This window comes from Saccostrea cucullata, unplaced genomic scaffold, assembly GCF_032062105.1.
Source record: "Saccostrea cucullata isolate Sc308-1 unplaced genomic scaffold, CSIRO_AGI_Scuc_v1 ctg5531, whole genome shotgun sequence".
In the NCBI taxonomy this organism is placed as follows: Eukaryota; Metazoa; Mollusca; class Bivalvia; order Ostreida; family Ostreidae; genus Saccostrea; species Saccostrea cuccullata.
Window position 1 is genome coordinate 36,101 of NW_026936773.1, and position 18,900 is coordinate 55,000.

Genomic DNA, 18,900 nt, shown 5'->3' on the forward strand with positions numbered 1-18,900 from the left:
GGGATTTCAGTTTGCAAAAACAAATTCCAGAACTCCCATCACCCACCTATACTTTTACCAAAAAGATCATAGAAGTTTAACATCACACCACTCATGCCTACACTACATTTACTCATAATAAGATAATGTTTATCATCCTCAAAATGTCATAAAAATGAACTAAGCATCAGAGAATTAGTTATACTAGTACATGTTTGTCTGGAAAGGTTTTGTAATTATATTACAAAAAATAACAAGTACTTATATATAGTCATGTGAATTATTAACAAAGTTCAATATGCAAATAAACACACTGCACAATAAACTATAATTGTTACTGTTATCTGAGAAACATTTTGTGATGCATTATGCATTTTACATCAGTATATTAATTTTGATAACAATTATTCATGAAGTACTATCATATGATAACAACAAATCATTTCATTTGTCAAGGTACATAATTAATCTTTCAATATTTACAACCGAACTTGTTAAACTCATGCAATGAATCTAATATGTTTTTGGGATGTACAATGTACTATATTTTAATTTCTCGATTATATAACAGATGTTAAGAGATCACAATTTAAACATTAAAAAAAATCATAGATACATAAAAATCCCTATTTACAATTAATAAATAACAATATATACACAGCCTTCCACTATATTGTTGAAAACAATAATGGGAGTCTAATGCAGTGGATATCATATCCTGCAGATTGATTGATTGATTGTATATTGTTTAACATCCCTCTCGAGAATTTTCACACATATGGAGACGCCTATAATCTGCAGAATGTTCACTCTCAATAAACCAATGTCGCAATTCATGTCACTCTTCCGTTGCACCCATTTCACTTTCTGATGAGCCATCCATTACTGCAGGAAGCACAGCTGCATCCTCAAGGTAGTCAGCCCAGTCTTGAGTAGGTCTTACTGCTAAGTCTGTGTGTCTGTCATAGCCAAGAAACCACAATACTGAGGCCACATGGGCACGACACTGACAATACCAACAAGTAACAGCTCCAGTAACAGAATATTGTTTTGGACCATCTCCAGGCATCCTACAATTAAACTATAAATATCAAAATTAAATTACTATATATATTATGTATGCATATTTTTTCTATAACTATGGAAGGAGGGGGGGGGGGGTTACTTGTACAGTGTATATACATTTGCATAAGATTTTCTATATATATGAAAAAAGGGAATAATTTATTAATATTACCAGGTATAATATATAATTATTTCATTCATGAAATCAATTTAAATAGCAGTTTTATTGATTTTATTGAATAAAATCAGAGGCAAAGACATTATTGAGTACTTTAAATTAAAACAAAAAAGATGAAGCTTGTAATGACAAACATTTTTTTTCATTTAAATGGTGACTTAAGTGAATTTAAAATATTCCATGGTAATCTAATTATTTTTTTAATACTTACAAGAGTTTAAATCTACGTTAATAATATTTTAATTAATTGGTTTAAAAAAAACAACAAAAAATACATTGTTCCCACAAGAAAAATAGAAAGAATTTTATTTATAATTATTATTTATTCTGCAAAGAACATTAATTAGATTTAGTGATGTTAGCTTATTTTTAAGAAACTAACTTTTTTTCATTTCTTTAACGGTTTTACAACAACAACAAAAAACTCTTACCATTTTTTTTTTATTTTTAACTGTTATAGCACACCATACATTTACACAAAGTACACAGGTACCAGGGTAAGGTCTCTTGAATACACAAACGCTAGACCCGGTTGTATTTGTACTCAGACAGAAAAATATGTAATAAACACCAACATAGAAATGTAGTGTATTTATATTTTAATGCCGCAGGCCCTAAATGTAAAGAATTTCACAACTGATAAAACGCGGCTAATCATGCAGATCAACCGGCCGATCGAAGGTTCATGAATCATGAATATTCGGGCCTAAATCAAAGAGAATCGATGATTGAGTCAACTCTTTATAATCTGTTTTTTCTTTGAAAGAAGATAGCATGTTGTGTTTCTGTTTAAAATATTTTAAATACACATTTTCTATTTTCAACTGTTTGACATGATTACCGTCCCCCCGAGTTCATAGAGTTAGCGGAGTCTGTCATGTCGAATCTTTTATCATTAATAAGTGTAGGAGGGGATTTAATTTTGAACAATGCATGTAAGTAGTGCATGTAAAATTACAACTGCTCTGATTTTCAATTCATCCCTACCTGTTAAATGGTTAGGACTTCGATAAATCTACTGTCACATTTTCTGTTTCCTCCAACTTTGTTTACGTCTGGATATAAAAACCGAAACCGGAAGCGATCAAAATCGGCCTCAAAAAACATCGTTTTATATATTTTTCATGGTGGCCGCATGCAAACAACAGAATGATACTTTGGGAAATAATTTATTTTGCCATTTTAAACAATCTATTAAATTTTTGTCGTGTTGTTTGCGTGCGGCCATATCTAAATCTTGTTTTGAATGTGAGAATTTGATGGAAATTTCTCAATTCCGGAAAAATCACACAACTTCACATCGTGATAACTCAACTGCAAATCAAATGTTGAAAATTTTATTGCTATTTACATCAAACTGGACATCTCATTATATGAAAAATAAACCAACTTAAGGATAGCACTGGTATAAAATTTTTTTTAAATATTGGGCAGCTCATATATGCTTACTGCCCCTGATTCTTTGGAAAATAATGCTTTTAAAGAAGATTGGTGATAACGTTGTATCATTAACTTGTTTGTCCAGAGTTCTATATATAGAACAACACACTTCAAAACAGAAACTTAAATTTATAAGAAAGTGATTAGCTGCATAAAGAAGGGAAATTATTAATACTAAATAAAGGTTTTGAAAAAGAAAAAGAAAAAACAGCAAAAAAAGTTATCATGCCTCGAAGAACAAAAGTTGCATGTGAGTTAATGTTCACTGGTAATACCTCTGCTCTGATGTTAATACTATAGTATTTACGCTCTCATGCATGTATCCCAACCTATGGTATGCCTAAAAAAAAGTGTGCAGACAGACGCACAAATGTATAACAGTATATACCCTCTCTCCTTATAGGGGGTATAGTATAAAATGTCAAATTATTAATTTTAATCAGAAATCAAGTTTAAGTCAAGTATTAGATGGTTTGAAGGTATTTTTTAGACTAAAATCTCTCAGACTCTCTGGCGTTCTCTTTGACTATTTTCCCATTGTTATACCTCTTTACAGATCCAAATAAAAGCTCTAACTGTAAAATGCAATGAAAATTATTAAAGTTTGTTATTTAAACAACCAGTTATTAAAAACTAATTGTTCGTTTTAAATTAGACAAATTCGGGTTATTTAAAAACATTGCCCTTAATAATATATGTTTTAAAATCTTCCGTATATTAGGGAAATAATTTAAGGTACCTAAATCCTAGATAGTGGCATTATAATATAATGATATCGCGTATTTTATAATTATCGATTCTTTACTGCTTAAATTTCCTGTTGTCTAAAACTCTGACATACATGTACACATGTAACTGCACTGTTTTATCCAGTTTTTAATTAATAATTTTATGATTTGATATTTTTAATCTTGTACAAATATACAAATGTACATTGTGCATTTGCACGGGAGTTATATTTTCAAGAATACCATTGTTCTGTTCTATTTTTAGTAATTATTTTACCTCGGTTCCTTTGAATCAAAGAATTGTAATAACTGTAATTTTAATTTTGATGTAGACTCCTTGTATATCATTGGGGGGAAAGTATTGTATAAAAGGTAGCATTTAGAAGAAAACTTTCTAAAAGAACATGCATCTCTCATACGATACTATGGTATATCACTTTATCCAAATCCAAAAATACAAAATGTTAAGTAAACGTGCACTCTGTCAGAACTGTTGTACATGTAAATATTTTGTATACCAAGATATAATGAAATTAATTGTACTTTAACTTTAAAAAGAGTAGTAACGATTTATTCTTTTTTACAACCACTTCAACACATCAAAACAATTTAAAGAATTATATATGTCTCTAAATAGCTGTGAATTATCTTGGTTTATTGAAATGGGGCGAAAACAGTGGGAAGAGAATTAATGAATTCTACAGGCTTACAATCTATATAACCATGGCAATTCAAAAACCGATACAATGAAGGACAGACCTTTTTGTATCATTCTTGTATTTCAAAGATTTCAGAAATCAGACTTACTAGTACCCTTAAGGAGGAAATGTACTCTGATTTAGAATTTTCCCGATGCAACCTTAATACCAATTGATAACACTAAAATCCGATATCTATAGAATTATACATCCTTGTCTTCAGGATTTCTAATCGTACACTTTATTGAAATTGGATAAAAACTTAGTTTTAAGAAATTACAAACAGAGAGACAGACGGACAATGGACATTAATTTGCTATTGCAGAAAATATGCTAGAGGGTTGGTCATTTAAGTTACAAAAAAGTAAAGGAAAACCATTTCTTAAAAAATATCTTTTGCAAGTCATATGTTTGTCAGTTTGTCAGACTATCAACCTGGGCAAAGTACATGTAGTTAGAATGGATTTCAATCATACATAAAAATATATAAAGAACTTTAATTGCAAATATAGTTGAATCTGGTAAGTTCAGCAATAATTCTATATTAAAAAAATAATCAACTTTGTAGAAAATACTCTTAATTAACCAGGGAAGAATTTCGGAATCATTACATTTTAAAACAGGAAGAGAAAGTTGTGCAGATTACAATTGGAAATACGTACTTATGTGTTCTTCCAGCTAAAATAATTTATTTTTGTATTTAAGACGGAAATTCCTTTTATTTACAATAAAAAAGAGATTTTGGTTTCAAATGGTCATACACTGATATAATCTTCTACCTTTCGAAGTGTTGCAAGTGTTGTGTTATATACCACTAGGGAAAGTAATTTACTGTCTTTGCGACAAGATAACCAGAAGAAAAGAAGAATTGTGAAGGAATTATTGTGGTCATCGCTCTACATCCCTGCATATAATTGATATTTCTTGTGATTTGGTACATGTTTATCACATGATATCGTGAGGATATTTTGTTCTTATCGAATCTAAGCACCTCCGAAAGTTTTGTTATTCAGTATCAACCAGACTTGGGAGTCAAAGATTAGAAACCAACTGGTATGATGACAACGAAATGGTAATTACCTACCCTTTATTCTTGCATATGATAATATCGTTTTAATTGAAGTCTTTAATAAAATATTTTGATTTGCAGTCAGGACAATAAAGCGGAATTTATACATGTTTAATTTATAAAAAAAAAATATATATATATTCATAGAGATTAACATTTTCCGATTGAATATAATCATCAAACAACATACCTATTATACAATCTATTATATAATGAGTTATCGTTCTGCTGTACAATACTACAGAAAATGTTCTAATTGCCGACAATTCACTTTTTTCTATTTAAAAAAAGGGAAGAGGGTAACCAGAAAATGGTATAGAACAACCCAATACTCATACAGGGTAACAAAGGTTCTGATTCCAACAGGAAACTGAAGTACTTATATATTGTGACCACTCAAACATACAAGTACTCATATACACATGTGCAGGCACCTGCTGTAACAATTTATCGACTCAAATAATTAAGGCAGACCTCAAATCAACACAATATACAAGTACATGACATACATACGTACCATAAATATGAAACAATTAATTATTCCAACCAAACTTCATGAATTTATAGGTTTTACATTCAAAATGTAAAACGTTTTTAATGTGAATTAGCAATCACAACTCATATTTTAAACATTTCCTTATAATAATATTCTCACGCATAGCTCTTGTCTCCAAAAAATACTCTTTGTGTCAAAAGAAATTTTCTAAAGTGAAGCAGCCTTGTATTTTCCTGAAAACTAAGACATATTTTACACACCAGCTATCAATTTTCATTTTTTTTTTTAATTACCTTCTTAAACAGTGAAAGATTTCATATTGGACTCTAATCATGAACCGTTTTAAATGTAAGTGGAGACACTTGTACTTTGGACATGTACATGTGTCTTACAAGAACTCACCACGTGAGTTTTCTTCTTTCCAAGAACAGCTAGTCCCATGATTTCTCTCTCTCTTTTTCGTTAATTCTGGTGCTTTCAAACTACAAAAGAAATTGAAAGCCTTTTCAAAGCCTTTTCAAATAAGTAGAGGATAGAATCTATTATGTATATACCGGCATTTGGAGATATTTAACCCTTTTTCTATGATCCTGTAACATCGGTGACAAACTCATGCATTTTTATATATGAAATCTGTTAATTTAAAGGAATGGTTCGTTAAAAAAAATACATTCAATGTTTGAACAGATGAAATGATTGTTCATATGCCAGGAATTCTATGAAGTATACATGAGTTGTTTTTTTTTTGTTTTTTTTTTTTAATAAACACCTGTCGCACCGTTTGCGTTACATCCCCCTTTTTTTTCTCCTCAAAAGGAACTCGTTCGATGAAAAAAAAAATTTAATTAGTGCTACTAATTCACTTCGTTAGAGGAAGGAAATGTTACAATTAAAATAAATGTTTTTTCACGATCACAAGTTAGACCTTTGTGCGCAAATTCCTAAAGCAAACTTTTGCAAGTGAGAAAATGCAATAAATCGTATTGTACATTATCTTTATTTGTTCCTCCACAAAACTATACGAAAATAGTCTAAAATTTCTGATGTTTTGCCGAGCGGGCATTAGAATATCGATGTTTGACCGCCAAATGAGTTGTTGGACCTATCGGTGAGATGTTGGACCGCTTACCTCACACGATGGGCGGAGATTAATCTCATTTGCATTCGTTGGTGTTCAACAGTGACGGACCTGAGGTTACACCTCGGAAGACAGTTCAAGATACATGTATGTCACAAAATATTGAGATAAAAGGTAAAACAAAACACTAATTGACTATTTCTCGAGGAAAATGCGTTTTGTCGACACTTGAACCAAAGTGTCTGCCTTCAGACTATTTTCTGGGCAGTACGGTTCGTAAAAGTTTCCTAGTAAATGTATCTTGCAGAATAAAATTAATGTTAGATCCAAATTAAAAGAATTATTTTGATGAGTAAATTAAAAAGAGAACAAGCTTCAAACGAGAGCAAACGTCATATACATAGAACTCTATAGAGCTCTCTTCATCAGGTAGCGTAGTGTTTAACATGTTAGTCTCAAAACCCCATGAAACTCCTGGATTTTATTGCTTAGGTTCGAATCCTATGAATACCATATTTCTAAAAATAAAACAATATTTTTTTCAGAGATTTTTTTCTCTCAGAAAACTTTTGTTTTAAATCGTGTAAACTTCATTTACAATTCGTCGCCGATAGTGCAAAGAATTCTTTCTCCTCATTTACAATCATATAAGGTAATTCTCTTAAATGATGGTAACCTCGTGATCATGGTGATTCTGCAATGCAACGTCAATTCGGCATAAAGTGGGTTAATCGGAAGGGTTTCTTTTTATACAATCTTATTCCGGTTTTCATTAAAATGGCGTCAAAGTCTGACTTCCTTGTTTCACGGTTCAGAGAAACTTTATCAACCAAATAATTTGGATGGCGTGTGGTTAAAGCATCAGTTTTTAAGGTTTTTATTTATGTCTGTGTATCAGCTGTTTACAGTTGGTACTGTGGCGCGTGTAACTAGGTGTAAATTAAGATTTTATTTCTTTCCTTGTTTGTTTACCTGTTTGCATTCTTATAATTGTTACTTCTTCATCAGCTTTATAACCTAGATAGACTGTACCCATTTATGTTATGTTAGAAAATCTTTGTCATATTTATGGTTGATGCAGGGCCATCCATGAACAGTTTTTAATATTAGTAATAAAATAATAAACATAGCTCAGATTGATATGTATTTTTGAACATAATGATGGCATGTAATAATGTATTTGGGAAGATTTTGTCATTTTTTGCCTTCACACATAACTGAATGAGGTACAAATATAGAGAATGCATGGTTGTCAATGTGTCGAATGCGGGTGGTTTCGCTCCGATTACGTGTTCGCGCCGAGTGGTTTCGCACCGATCACTTGTTCGCGCCGAGTGGATTCGCCCCGCATGTACATAATATATTAGCTTTGAAGTTTTAAAGAATTCCTATCTATATGAGTGCTTATAATGAAGAATATTATACTTGCTGACAAGGTCATTGCATCGACCACAGAATTTGGTAAATGTAGACTTTAAACAAGACTGTCGATATTCTTGTTTCATTAACTTATTATATAATCAAAAGCTAGCATTGTTTTAGAAATTTATCGTTCGTTATATGCATTTTTCTAGTATAAGTGAAAAAGATATATTAGATTTTTTATATGATATAAAATGGTGATCCATTATTATTCGCTTAATATGACAATAAATAATATTTTCAATGACTCAGCGAATACTTACCGAGGTCCTTGTTTTCAAACGATTAATTTTTTTTTTGTGACGAAGGCTTCCTAGATGATTGGTAATGGATAACAGAATACCTAACATTGCAAATGTTTTATTTCAATGGAGCATGTTTGATAACAATGTAGGTAATACATGTACTTCAGAAATGTCTACAGTTGGATTTATAATTTGTACTCTTGTACTCCGTGCATGTGGTAATATGAATGAGATTTTATCAACTTTGATTTGGAAGCACACCATGTACTTAAATTTATGCCAAATATGGGGACTGTTTCCTAACAGAGTTAAAAACTTAATGAAATTAATCAGTCATAGTCGACAGGTTGATGTATACATTGACAAAAAAATTACAAAGCAAGCAAACAAAATAGGTTAACATAATCCGTTGAACTTAATACGTACGGACGAAACTCGAGTCTGCATATTAGAATCATCAAGATTGAATTGTTGCTTTGCACGATTTGATTGAAATTTTATAAAATTAGAGTAGGAATTAAGTACTCCAATAAATAGTAGGAATTAAACAAGTTAATTTGGTACAGAATGCGAATGGCAACTGTGTACTTTACAACTGTCTGGAAATTTTTTCAAGGAAACTTTTTTTGTAATTCATACAGTTCAAATAATGATGCACCGATGATTTCTCATTCAACAGATACATCCAAAAATACATGTAGCTCAAAGCTAATATGTTTGTTTTTTTTTTATTTATTTACCCTACCTTAAATAAATATTATCTTACCTTTACATATTTACATAATTTCCTCAACATTTTCTTTCTTTACTCAGTTGTATAAATTTATTTAAAGTATATGTGCTTTGGATACCAAAAGTACATGTACAACAGTGCAATCAAACTTTATTCTCATAAATTCACACACAGAATTTGCAGTAAAATGTACTGAAACAAACTTACAAAATTTATTCGCTTTAAAAAAAATGCAATGCATGACCTAATATAGACCTAAGAGAAATGTTGTAACTTCCTTTTCTTTCTTCAGCATGATGTCACTGCATACAATCCTATCTTATGAACTTTTTTACGCTCGTTCACTAAAGGTATGATTATCAGACCCCAGAATAAACCAAGACCACTGGAACAGACCAGACGCTAATTTAAAATGCGTCTTTCGGTATGTTTTAGGTCATCCATTACCCTATATCTTAGGCGGAATGGTGCATATCATTATAACATATAAGTAACATCTACTTTGACAAAACAACACGAAGTATGTGAAGTTTTATGTATCTTGTTTTAATGTATGTATACGCTCAGAGCCATTGGCTAAATTTACAGAATAAAAATTGTCAAGATTTTAACAATAAGTACTCAGAAAAGCTTTTTAAAAACATTTTTTGACAATTATCCGCTATGTTTCATAGACATTTAAAAAAACTCGTATTTTTCAGGGAATTTTACCAAAAATTTACGATATATGAACAATTACGTGCTAGTATACAAAAACAAAAACAACTCTAACATATACGTGAATAAAGCATTTCTTTAGGGCAACTGATGGCTGACATAATCTTACTTTTACAACAATTTTACAGAGTTAACATATAGAGTGTGCCATGCAGTACTCGCTAACTGCAAACAGTACAGTGTATAGCGTTTCAATCCAATATAATGCACAATGAAAAGGCATTTGCATGCCTTCAGGTCAACAATATACTGAATTGGCTGTAAGAACAGGGAAACATCCAGAGCATTCGAAAGTCATTTACAGATCATCCTCATCGGATGCGTTCTTTTCCCCTTTCTTATCGTCAGAATTTTTCTCTGACCCGCAAGTTGTCAATAATTTTTCGATGACACTTGATGAAGCAGTATCGTCCAGGAAAGAGGCATCGTCGTTTTCTTTCGATGAAACATTGTGCAAGTCGCTTTCAGAGTGTTTCGTTTGCGCATAATCATCGTTTGATTTTCTCCAGTTTTCTTCATCCTCATCTTTTGTTTCGTCATCACTATCATGAATTTGCCACTTGTCGGAACTTTCCTCTTTGTTCTCTTTCGCCTTCTCTGATTGGCAGATACCAGTGTGCATTTCCTTCTCATTTTCTATTGAATATGCACCGAAACACTCTCTTTTCTCAGACACCTCACTTTCTTTTTCCTGTTGCGTTTTACCTTCGTTGACTCCTTTTTCTTCCTTAGCTTCGTCATTTTTTCCACTACGATCTTTCTCAATGTCCAAACCTTGACTTGGTGAACTTCTATCGAGAACAAAATCTCTGGCAGAAAAATCGTACTGTTGACTTCTTTTGCAGTATCGTTCAACAGCAGCTTTGTATGCTTGGTCCTCGACCAGGTCTGATCAAGGATCTAAACACCACAACACTTGAGCATGCGCTGTCCTGGTCATTGCTCACAAGAAAGACCTCTTTTAGATGTTTCGATGGATTGGTGCCGTGGGTAAACAGCAATATGGCATCATGGAATGACTGTACGCAAACATCCAAAGGAGCAGCAAAATAACCTTTAAAAAAGAAAAAGGTACAGGTGAACATGTATTATTTTATGATTGAAAAGATAGCAAAGAACATGATATTACAGTCTCCTGTACAAAACAAGCGTCTTACCAGCACCGATAATCGGCATTGACAAACTGCTGAGCCAGATTTTATCAGCATACTGAAAGCAGTTAAGGTAGGTACAGGTCAACAGATGACAAGACTGTTCTGGACTGTCTTCTCTCCAAGAGGGAACAGCAGCGTGTAGAATGTAAGTGACCTTGGGGTCAAGGTTACCACCAGCACATGTATGTATAACGTCACCAAATAGCAGGTTACCATTTTTAGCAACGTAATCTGCACATTCTTGTTTCATTTTCCTGTCAGCATTCCTAGCTATCACAGCAGATATTCCAAAAAGTGTTGATAAATCTGTACTGGCTGGACTGACAATTGCGTCGGACTTTTGTGTTAGAATGTCACCCATAATTAGCTTCACGATGACTCCACCTATGGGTGTTTCGTGCTCCAAGGCCAGTTCAGGGAAGTCGGACTGACAGAGAGACATGCCCATCTGAAAGTTTCTGTTCGGTGGTGGGAAGGCGGTGTGAAGATTTCGAGAGGGTGGTGGCGGAATCGGTGGTGGTGGTGGTCTGTACCTCCTTTCTTCGCCTCTTAAACCGAGAATTCCTCTGGAACTCGTCGTCTGCCTTTGATGTCGTCATCGCTGTCCGAGTCACTATCGTAGTTTTTGAAGACTTGGGGTGTTTTCTATTTACTGATGGTGCAAATAACGACTGACTAGGAGTAGGTCTGCTTTGTAAAAGAGACGATGCATTGAACGGAATTCCGTGCTTCTCATTATCTGTTAAGTTCTGGAGTTTTGCTTTGGGTTTCGTCTTGTCTGCAATTTTATCAGTAATATCAGGCTCGCGCAACTCAGACGTTGATTTTGATGCAGATCTTGGGTCGCTTGAGGAAACCCTGCAGTCTGACATCCTTAAAGGCGAATCCATTTTCCCTAAAACCTGTGAGTTAAACTTGACATTTGATGTCTGGGGTACATTTCTGAACTTGATATATTGCTGCGAAAAGTTTCTCTGTCATGGTCATCGGATTTCTTTGTCTTCTTGGAAACTGTTGAAAGGTCTCTTGGTGTTGGACTGTGACGGCGATCCATGTCTGTTCTAATCTGCTTACTTTCGTAAGTCATACGAGGGGAATACGATATGTCATCCTCCGAAGATTCCGACTCTTCGCTATTCACCATTGGCGAAGATCTTCTGCCCTCGGTCTTACTTTTCCCCTCAGTTGCTCCGTTCGTTGATCCATTTGTCATTTTTTTCTTGCTTTCCTGATCTTTTTGCCATGCGTCCATGATGAAATTTTTCGTCCATTCGATTTGGAAAGGATTCCCTAAAATTCTGTAAGTCATAAATTTTGGGTCGAACACCACTTCAACATCACTGTCTTTCTCAAGGCTTTTCATCAGCGGGGGGTTCTCATCCAGCAGCTGTGTAATGGCTTGTTCCAGGAAGACAGAGACGTTTGAGAAAAGCTTTCAAAAAATTATATAAAATTTGATTAGTTTGTAAAATTTTTACAAAATGGCTACCACACTATTCGAAATGTAGAAGATGTAATTGAAAAGATACCTGTATTGGAAGTTTACTCAACACCAATTTATTGCCACCTATGGAGTGATTCTTGTCAAAAGCATGTTGGTATCCTGTTGGAGATAAGACAGTATAAGTGAATAGATGTAAACAAAGTACTAAAGTATATCAGTCAGGTTGAAAAAAAAAAAAATTTAATCCTTAAAAAAAAATTTAATCCTTAAAAAAAGCATAACTCCAGTAAAAAAAAAAATTGAGATAATTTTTGCGTTGATTCATGGCATACCATCATTTGTAAAAACAACAACAGCATCATTGTTCTGGAGAGGGTAGTAAATGTCCTCAATTTCTGTTCCTCCATTTTCGGATTTTTCAAAATAGTCGTAGATGTCTCTAGGATTGGTCCCTGAAGGGACTCCGTGAACTCGGAAACCTTTTATATCCATCTGAGTTCTGAAATGGCATAAACACAATTTGGATTTTATGCCAAAATATAGAATTTACACATACAATGTCCTGAAGACATATGTTGCAGTAATTTTGAACCATTCATGTATCAAGGTCACATTTCATGTACTAGTATATCCTTCAGATATAAGAATCATATGAACATGCGTCTACCCAATTGCAAACGTTTGGGAAATATGACCATATTTTTTTAGTTTGTTGTTTAACGTCCCTCTCGAGAATTTTTCACTCATACAGAGACGCCACCACTTGCCGATGGAGGGCTACAAATTTTGTCCTATACTTGGCACTCATGGCCATTGAGAAGTAAGGGATCTTTTTCCTGTCAGCACTTACTGCGACACGGGACCTCGGTTTATATTGTCTCATCCGAAGGACCGGTCTCCACGTCCCAGTGGGATTCGAACTCGTGATGTAAGGATTAACTCCTTACCCCGAGCAGATGCTCTTACCACTGTGCCACTCGGGCTACCCATAGTTTTTTTTTTATTTTCAATATCGTAGGATATTAATAGCAAAATTTCTCCATTCGAACGTTATGGAAAAAATATGGCCATTTGCATACCCTTTAAAGTCAGAGATTTTTTTACCGGGTGGTAAATTCCGGGCAAATTAACAATTTAACTTTATGACAAACGTGATGACTCCAACACGACATAAAAGCCATCACATATTATGGCACATCTGTTTCAATATGCTTTTCTATGGAACGCCATAGCTGCCTTGTGTGGTAATTTTATATGAAGGTGGTGCTCTGTTATATTATGCTGTGGTTATTTCATATGAAGGTGGTGCTCTATTATATTATGCTGTGGTTATTTTATACGAAGATGGTGCTCTATTATATTATGCTGTGGTTATTTCATATGAAGATGGTGCTCTATTATATTATGCTGTGGTTATTTTATATGAAGATGGTGCTCTATTATATTATTCTGTGGTTATTTCATATGAAGATGGTGCTCTATTATATTATGCTGTGGTTATTTTATATGAAGATGGTGCTCTATTATATTATGCTGTGATTATTTTATATGGAGGTGGTCCTATTTAATACGCCATTGCTAGTTCCCAGTTTTTTTTTTTTCATATGCCCTTTGTTTCAGTTAGTATGGTGTATTTTGTGTATTATGTTTTTTCCCCAAGCTGTGTCTGAATAAATTCGGTAAAATACCGTAATAAAAATTAGTACTTTTAAAAATGTCATATTATTGTCTTTATAAAAAAGAAATGAAGTTAGGACAGTTGCAATCTTCGATATTACGGGGTGCCCGGCTCGGTTCACTCTTAATTCTAAACAATATCTACACTTTTCCTACCAGTTTCGGACAGAGTTTCCAGTGAAATCTACATTTAAAAATGATTAAATAACGCCCTTCAATCGTCTACAAATTTGAACTTGTCGTATAAAATATGCACTTAATTAAGCAATGGACGATTTATAATAGAATGTAGAGGTGTCCCAGAAAGACAGACAACAAATCCCTCTAGATTTTCCAAAAAAGTTCCGTCGTACCTACACTCTTAGTATTTACAGTAAAACGACATTTTTAAAACGTGCTAATCTTAGCGATCGTTTTTATTTTTATGTTTTCGAGTGCATTTAGACACACTTAGGAAAAACCATTAATACATAAAATACACCAACCTGAAACCAAGTGCCTAAGGAAAAAAGAGAGAAAAACTAGCAATGGTGTATTCAAATGATTTTAGTTACAGCAATTACTAGAACTAGTATGTGTTTTACTTTCAACTTTTCGAGATAATAGCTGATAAACTCCGAGTCGGTATTAAATTTAATCTTAAAATATATGAGGAATACCTTAAAATTGAATATTTTTTTAAAAAATCACCTTCACATAAAAAAAAACACCTTCACATGAAATAACCAGCATAATTAAAGCACCACCTCCATATTAAAAAACCACAGCATAATATAATAAAGCACCACCTTCATATAAAATAACCACAACATATAATAAAGCACCATCTTCATATAAAATAACCAGAGCACCATCTTCATATAAAATAAGCACAGCATAATATAAAAGAGCACCATCTTCATATAAAACTAGTGCTAATTGTAACGGGGACCGTTACAGATGTTCCCCAAACGCTCCCCAACTCCTTTTTGGTGCCATATTCCCTGTAAGCTTCATTAAATAAGACAAACTCTGTGTATTTTGACTTTAACAACGTTTTCTCAGACTAGGATACCAATTAAATTCAAATTTTAGCATTGCACCCGTGCACATGTGAATGCATGTCCGTTATGATCATATCATCTTGTCTACACTATCTACATATTTTAATATAAAATATATTAAAGCATTTAGTCTAAAAGTATGAAAAATCACTCTTTCAAGTGTATTTTTCATTTCACTCGTTCCAAATGCACGCACGATGCATGATGACCATATCTTCTTGTAGAAGTCCATTACATCTATGTATATTCTAAATCCCATCCTGTTTGGTTGAAAAACAAGAGAGTTATAGCGGCATTTCAAGTTTAAGCCAATCAGATTGCAGCACACGTGCATGCGCGTGATTTCATGATTTTTTTCTATATCATATTATAGGATGTCCTAATGCATGTCAATGTTTTAAATTTCAAAGCATTTCGTCAAAAAACAAAGTAGATATAGCCATTTAAAATTTCAGCCAATCAGATTTCAGCACGCGGGCATGCGCATGCTTTCATGAAAATTCTTATATATCATGCTGTAGATCTTCATAATGTAGGTCTATGTTCAAAATTTCAAAGGATTATGACAAGAAACAAGAAAGATATTGAGAATTTAGTTTCAGCCAATCAGAGCGAAGCACAGGTGCATGCGCGTGCGATCTTGCTATTTTGACCAAGTCATCTTGTGCATACTACTAATATATACTTATAAAATGAGTTTAAAAGCATTTCATCAATAATTTTAATAGTTACGTCTGTATCAATTATATTGGACTTTCTTGTGTTGCACGTGCGAGCTCTTGCAAGCACATGTGCATGCACATGCTTTCATGAAAAATCTTATATTACAGGCTGTAGATCTCCCTAATGTATGACTATGTTCAAAATTTCAAATGATTTTATCAAAAAACAAAAAAGATATTGAGACTTTAGTTTCAGCCAATCAGAGCGAAGCGCACGTGCATGCGCGTGCGATCTTGCTTTTTTGACCATGGCATCTTGTGCATACGTCGCCGGGACAAGCCCGTGCGATCAGCTCAAAGTTATCCAGAGTCACCAAAAAGGACGGCCTTGCGACCGATTGGTTTTGATCTAATAAAAGCGCTCTTCCCGTGAGGTCGGAGCTTCGTTGCATGTATTAGCTCTAGAATTACCACAGTTATCCAAGTAGGATTGTACCATCTAATGAACCATAACTGATTTAATGAGCCATTCGCGGTTTCACTGTGCAAGAGTTTGTACTTAGACATGCATGGCTTAGTCTTTGAGACAAGCATATGACTACTGGCAGGATCAACCAGATAAGGCCACTAAAAAGCGCCTCCGACCCGTGCGGCAGACGTTTCCGATCACCGTCCACCTCGCCACTGGCGAGGGGCGGTGACCCGGCCGTATGTTATTCGTTGTCCCCTCCGGTAACCGTTGTTACTCCGTCGTCGGGAGTCCGAGGGGACGTGGACTCGACCGACGCTACTCAAAATAGGCCGCCCGCGTCTCTCCCCGAAGTGGTCGGGGGGAAGGCGACGGACGCCGTGCGAAGCGGCCCGACCGCTGGACTACCGAAACGTCCAAGGCCGACCGCTACTATGCTTTCGATGCGCCGGGCGCTCTCCTCCTGCCGACGGAGGTACACCCTTCTCGAGACAAAACCAGGCGGTGTTTGACCGTAACCTGTGCATTGCTAACACCGCTCCCTTGAGATCCAGTTCTGCTTTTAGATCTTTCGGCCGACGTGTCGACCGCGGTCGCCTCGGCAGCGGGCGGTTGCTCCGCCGCACTGCCCCATGTAGTAGGTTTTGGCGCTCGGGACATACCGACATTGACCTGGTGCACCATGTAAAAACACACTTCTAGGGCACCCCCGGGGATGCCCCTTGGGTCACACATCCCTAGGGTCAAGCTACCCCGACCCCCCAAATATGGGGTCCCTAGCCCCCCGTTAAGGGTTCCAAACGGACCCCCGAAAAAATGAAGATTTTTTCCGTCGGAGACTTTTGCGCGGAGAGCCCTGCGCAAACTTTCCCCTCCAAAGCCAGGCCGAACATGTTCGTCCGAGTCGAGGGGGCGACTAGCGCAGAGAGCTCTGCGCAAAACTTCCCCTCCAGAGGCAGACGAGACTTGGTCGTCTCCGGAGCGGGAGGCTAGCGCAGGGCTCTCTGGGCAAACTTTCCCCTCCAGAGTCCGACCGAACTTAGTCGTTTTACGCACCGTGAGGTTACCGCAGAGCTCTCTGCGCAAACTTTCCCCTCCAGAGTCCGACCGAACTTAGTCGTTTTACGCACCGTGAGGTTACCGCAGAGCTCTCTGCGCAAACTTTCCCCTCCAAAGTCAGACGAACTTTGTCGTTTTACGCAGCGGGAGGCTAGCGCAGAGCTCTCTGCGCAAACTTTCCCCTCCAAAGTCAGACCGAACTTGGTCGTCCAAGCGGAGGGGGAGGCTAGCGCAGAGCTCTCTGCGCAAACTTTCCCCTCCAAAGTCAGACCGAACTTGGTCGTCCAAGCGGAGGGGGAGGTTAGCGCAGAGCTCTCTGCGCAAACTTTCCCCTCCAAAGTCAGACCGAACTTGGTCGTCCAAGCGGAGGGAGGTTAGCGCAGACTCTTAACCAAATATTTTTATGTTTTTAATCCCTAACTTGACATCATTTTAGCATTTAAAAGTTAAAAATAAATATTTTTATATTGTTCTAGGGTAAAAATTATTGGTTTTTCCTAGAAATAAATCTGATGTATGACTACAATATTTATGTTACATTTTACACTTTCTACCCCTGGGGTTAGAACAAAATTATTGAAATTTACAGATTTTGACCGTTTAATGCTTCGGTATACTTTTTATTGATATGGTTTACTCCTATAATGAAATACTAAACAGGAAAGAACAAGTTTTGACCTTGATATTTAAATGATGAGGTCATCAAATTATTTTTTAAAACATAACACAGTATTTAGAGTCTAAAGTAATTAATATTTGTAGAAAGAACAGGATATACAATGTTTCTAATTGTATTCTAAAAATATAACATGTTTTAAATTGTTCACAACACTTACTTTGACAAAATATATCGCAACAAAAAATAAATGCATTAAGTGATTTTAAAATTATTGATTTTTGCCATAAATTTTGTTGAATGCGTAAAAAATGAAACTATACCACTATATATTTGTACGTTAGCTATAGACAAAAAAAAACAACCCTGTTTTACTTTAATTACCTGTATTTCTAAAAATATTAAAAAAAGTATAATTATAACCCTGATATTTAAAGTGTAAAATGTAACATAAACATTTTTTCAAACATTTTGCACCGTAATAATTGTATTTTAAAGTAGATTATGTGTTGTATTCAAAAAATTTAGCATAATTCTAAATGTTCGCAATACTTAGTAAGTCAAAAAATAATGTCGCAACAAAAAGAGATACTTAAGTGATTTTGATATGTCGCGACTCATTTTTGTCCTAATTTTTTAGGTATCAATTTGAATTTTTTTGCTTTATAAAGTGAAACTATACGAAACTATATATTTCTACTTTTTTTCCTTTTATTTACATGTATTCTTATAAAAAAAAAACACTGTAAATGAATTTTCTTAAATCTGGGGTTAGAAAGTGTAAATTGTAACTTAAATAAAAAGTGAACCTAATGCACTGTTATTGTTGCAACAAAGTAGAATATGCGATGAATTAACTAAATATAGCTTGATTCTAACTGTACGCAATACTTAGTTAGTCGAAAAATCATGTTGCAACAAAGCAAGG

At 34.8% G+C, this 18,900-nt stretch overlaps 1 pseudogene; it reads right to left on the reverse strand.

Annotated features, from left to right (window-relative positions):
* Window positions 1-9,658: 9,658 nt before the first annotated feature.
* LOC134246575 (uncharacterized) lies at window positions 9,659-12,941 on the reverse strand (annotated as a pseudogene).
* Between the last annotated feature and the right edge of the window lie 5,959 nt (window positions 12,942-18,900).